The 5336-nt window shown below is 42.9% G+C and overlaps 1 pseudogene; it reads left to right on the top strand.

Annotated features, from left to right (window-relative positions):
* The first annotated feature begins 543 nt into the window (after nucleotides 1-543).
* On the top strand, nucleotides 544-4120 carry LOC128323139 (trafficking protein particle complex subunit 4-like; annotated as a pseudogene).
* Nucleotides 4121-5336: the final 1216 nt, after the last annotated feature.

Genomic DNA, 5336 nt, shown 5'->3' with positions numbered 1-5336 from the left:
ATGGCAGAGGCTCAGCAACAATATCATACTTAAACTTGCCAACTTGGTCCCCTGACAGAAGGAATCTTATACTGAAGAAAGTAGCCTCATATTTTCTTACTCTCTGCCTTTAAGATCTCATAGACAAAATATACCAGATAGATGAAAGTTACTGAGTTTCAAAATCATTAGGATTACCACATTTTACAGAGTGGAAACAATGCCCCAATTCTGAATATGAGATGCATCCCATTGACCAGGGGTGTAGGATGGGGATTGAGGGGTGTAGAATTGAGCGAATGGGTTCAAACAACCCGGGGGGCCCAGCTCCTGAGGGCCCCCCAGCTCCACCCCTCCCTATTTTCTTCATTATCTCCCTCACTCTGAGGGGTCTCCATTGAGAGGGTAACAGGGGCCTCCTCTCCCCTAGTTATGCTCCTGCCATTGACATTACCCCAGTGCAGAGGTGCTCTTACCCCTGGACTTCCAGGCCAAAGCCCAGAGCCTCCAAACCCCCTGGGGGGGCCCAAATCCTCTTTAGTTGTCCCAGGTGGTGTGGTCGCCATGCTGCAGGTCCACACTTTGCCAGGTAGCCGAGAAGGACCTCTGCTTTAGAGACAGACGTGGGAGTGGGGAAGGAAATATGTGGGATGGAAATGTGTTCAGTTGTGTGTTGAAATGTTTCTGCTAATGCATATTTGCATCAATGTACTTGTTTTATATTCTTACATTCTTGTGAGTTCAGTTGCTGTTTGTGCTCTCAAGAACCCATGTGTTAGAAATGCTGAATGTGTCACGGTGTGGGTGGGTGTGCGTGCATGCGCAATGCTTAACTTGCAGCTGGGGTGGGGGAGGGGACCGCCATAGGCCTTTAGGTCCAGGTTCCAAAGTTACCTAGGTGCATCTCTGCTTCGATGTAAAAGGTTTCAGGGCTGTGGTTGGTGAACTCCTCTGGGTCGCAAAGGGATTGTGAAGCAGAACTGTTTGTTCATCAACAAACCTAATTTTTTATTCCTCTCCATTACTATAAACTGGCCATGGTGAGATCCAAAATACTCAGAAATGAAAACTGACTATATTGGTACTCCCCCCTGCCCCCACTTTCTTTTCTCTTTTTCCATATATTTTAAGAGAAGATAGGAGTAAAAGTATAGTAGCTTTTCAAACCTTTCGAGTCTGATTAATCAATTACTCATAAGTCCATCTTTCCTTTTAAGATAAATTTTTCTTCCTATGTTACGTTCTCCCCCTTTCATTTCTTTAGTCATCATGATCTACATGATTAAATTTTATTTAAACAATCTCAAAGTGGTTTACAAAACATTTAAAACAATATAAAACTAAAAACAGTTACACAAAAATATTAAATTTGAATATAAAAATACAAATCTAATTAGAAATTTTAAAAACCATACATAACACGAAAATACATAAAATACAGAGCAGCAGCAACAAAAACAGCAAGCCAGGGTGCACAGCCATGATTTCACTTGCTTTCTAAAAACAATGATGGAGACTGAGGAGCAGATACTAAAGCTAAACTTCAGATTCATTCTGTGATTCTGACGGAAGAAAGATTCTGACAAGCAAATTGCAAGGATCAGGCTCCTTTAAAGCAAAATGCTCCATATTCATTTTGAAATCTCTGCTAGAGTTCTGTATTAATGATTAGAGGTGCCCTGCCCATCCTAATGGGCTTTTGCATTCCAGTACAGTTTAGCAAACAGAAATTGGCATAAATCTAGCACTGGGATTCCTTCACTTAGGCGAAATTTATTGTGGAAAGAGCTCACTAAAAATGTCTGCAGTTTTTCTCCACAGATTGGTGATGTCATGTCCTTAATAAAGTGGTGTTGTGAGGAATTCCATTGTAAATGCAAGACAGATGGTGAAACAGGGCCTAATAAGATCAAAGATTAATCCTTTCCAATCATATTATCATGTAATTATTCATAGGAGGCAAAGGTGGAAGAACCTCATTTGGTTCCTTCCTTTACACATGAATACTTGCTGCTACTACTACAAGGCCCAGAGTCATGGACCAGGGATCTGTTGTATAAGACACAAAATATTTATTTATTTATTCACTTGATTATTTATTTATTTATTTATTTATTTATTTATTTACTTATTATCTCACATATTTTTATACCGCCCAAAATGCAAGTTCTCTGAGCGGTTTACAAGAGAAGAAAAACAACCCGAAAAATGATTAAAACATTTCAACAATTAAAATTTAAAAGTTACAACCATTAAAACAATTAAAACAGTTTCAAAACAATTAAAACAGTATCAAAAGCCTGGGTGAACAAATGTGTCTTGACTGCCTTTTTAAAAGTTGTAAGAGATGGTGAGGCTCTTATTTCAGCAGGAAGTGTGTTCCAAAGCCTCGGGGCAGCAATGGAGAAGGCCCGTCCCTGAGTAGCCACTAGATGAGCCGGTGGCAACTGCAGACGGACCTCTCCAGATGATCTCAATGGGTGGTGTGGTTCATAGCAAAGGAGAGGTTAACCCAGGGCCCAAGCTGTTTAGGGCTTTATAGGTCATAACCAAAACCTTATATTTTGTACCGTGTATACCACAAGCATATAGGCTCTTCACCACCAAAGAACTAAGAGCTCTAGCCACTTGCCTTACATGAGGCTTGAAATATCTTGCATGGCATCAACCATCTTTCTGGAATGTGTTGTTTAGGAATCAGTGGTTTGCCTCCCAAGATATGGTACAAATTGAAATAATGAGAAATGAATGAAACCACCCAAGATGGACGTGATGGAGTGTAGGCCTTGAAGCTCAACTTTGTCAGCAGGGAAGTCATTGTCAGTGATATTGTCAGAGCTATATTGACTGCAATTGGACCAGATTATCTCATCCACTTGCACTTTGTCCATATTAAGTCGAGTTTTGCTGATGACAGGGGCCTCCACACTTATCAAGGTAGGGCAGAACTTCTAGAAATAGCAGCAGTCACAAATGCACCAATTTGGAGAGGAATTAAAACACTTGGTTCTAGTTATGCTGAAGGTCCATCAGTTACTTAAAAAAAAAAGTTAATGCTTGAACAAATTCAGGCAAAAAAGCAGCTTTAGTCTTCCAAAACAACAAGTGATAGAGACATCACCACCACAAGCTGATAGAGAACTAGGGGCAGTATTAAGGAGGAGGGCTTTAGGCTCTGAGTCACAATTACATATTTGTCCCATATGAAGGCAGTTAACACGGTCAAAAACTGGGTAGGACAAGCATCCTACCCAGCTTTGGGAGCTGTGTATGCTCCCAAGTTTTGATCATGTGCAAGTAAACAGCTAGGTAGGTGTTGGGGAGAGTGATTGTGTGTGAGGCAGGAGCTGGGTAGGATGGTGCCATACCCAGCTCACATACCCAGCATTTTTAACAAGGCAGGAGGAAAAGCCACCCTACCCAGCTCTCTCTCACACATGATCGCTCATCCCCTCTTCCTATCTAGGTGTTTGCTTTGCTTACACACAATTGACAATCAAGAGCACACACAACTCTTGAAGCTGGATAGGATGCTTGTCCTACCCAGTTTTCAATTGTGTTAATTGCTTTATTGTGTGTGTAGGATTCTATGGGAATAGGAGAATGTAGTCACCATTCTCAAAGATACATCATATGATATATCCTTTGAGATGCCTGGCCCTTTCCCTTTCCCTTTCCCTTCTGTGCCATTCCCCTGCTGGCTACCAGAGTCCCAACTGGCCATCTTCAGCATCTATGTGGTGAACAAGGCTGGTGGGCTCATCTACCAGCTTGACCACTATGCGCCACAGGCTGAAGCCGAGAAGACCTTCAGCTTCCTGCTGGAGCTGGTGCTTTGGTTGCATGAAGAGCTTGTCCTCGTGGCCTTCAGGCAGTGTGATGGCATCTACATGGGTCATGCTGTGTTTGCCACCAATGGCATCTATGTCAGCAGGCAATATACTGGTGATGGGAGGGATGTCCTGGAATTCCTGAGCAACCCAGCCAACTACCCAGTGTCAGTCCACTTTGGCTGCCCTGTCCCTTGTCCAATGAGAAGCTCACACTGGCCTCCATGTTCTACTTGTGGTTTGCAATCAGGTCCCAACTGTCTCCTGGGCAAGGAGATTCTGGCATTAAGATACTGGAAACAGACACTTAAAATTCCACTGATTACAGACCCTAACAGAGATAAAATTTGTGGTGGTTTGCTGACCTAGAGCAGCCTGGGATAGATTCTCTTCTGCACAAGATCTATGAGATGTATTCAGACATTGCTCTGAAAAATTGTTTCTACTCCCTGGAGATGCCAATCGGGTGTGAGCTCCTGATTCACACAGTACCTTCAGAACTTGAAGCTTGTGCTGTAGGTAGCTGAGAAAGCAGGACCATTTGCCCCAGGATTGTAGGATGGATTTCTCCTGCTTCAGCCACTTAATGGACTTCAACTGGGTCTTCTGCCAGAAAGGTTTCTCAGCATGCCATGCACAGTGGCCCTGGCTGCAATTCCAGAGAGCAGAATAATGGATACGGCTGTTGTTGAGGGTGGACGCAGATGGGGGTGACCCTCTGTTGCTGTCGAAGGAAGCTGACTGAGAGCTTAGAAGAAGGGAGCACCATGACTACACTATTCCGTAGTGCTAGGGTGTGTGTGTATATATGTTTGTTGTGTACTTATAAGTTATGGCTAGAGGATTATATGCTGCCTGTGTAAATAAAGTATTCCCTAAAATAACATGAACTTCGCCTGCTAACTGAGCAAAGAGGCACCTTTTAAAAGTAGCGATTGATAAAGATAGTCTTTATTTAGCAGGGGAAGAACAACTGACACTATCCATCCCCAGCACAGCATCCCTCCAGTGGCTGCTGCTGGTGTCTATCTTATGTTTCTTTTTTAGATTGTGAGCCCTTTGGGGGCAGGGAGCCATTTCATTTATATCTATGTAAACCACTTTGGGAGCTTTGGTTGAAAAGCAGTATATAAATATTCATCATATTTGTGTTCATATATATCCTTTGATTTTGAGAACAGGAGTCATCTGCAAATCTGCTCACTCTCAAGTGCAATGGCTGAGAATACATTGGCTGTGGTTCAAAGCCAGTGGCTGTATCAATATGATGTGGCAGCGTTGGCTTGTACTTTTCATGTTTCCGTTAGAACATACATAGGAACATAGGAATCTGCCTTCTGCCAAGTCCATCTAGCTCAGTATTTTCTACACAGACTGGCAGAAGCCTCTCACAGCCCTCTCTTGGAGTTGCCAGGGAGGGAATCTGGAACCTTTTGCATGCAAGCAGGCAGATGTTCTTCCCAGAGGCCCCATCCCCTAAGGGGGATATCTTAAGGTGCTCACATGTAGTCTCCCATTCAAATGCAA

Source organism: Hemicordylus capensis, chromosome 4, assembly GCF_027244095.1.
Source record: "Hemicordylus capensis ecotype Gifberg chromosome 4, rHemCap1.1.pri, whole genome shotgun sequence".
In the NCBI taxonomy this organism is placed as follows: domain Eukaryota; kingdom Metazoa; phylum Chordata; class Lepidosauria; order Squamata; family Cordylidae; genus Hemicordylus; species Hemicordylus capensis.
The sequence above is the reverse complement of the archived record's forward strand: the minus strand, read 5'-3'. Positions and strand labels throughout refer to the sequence as shown.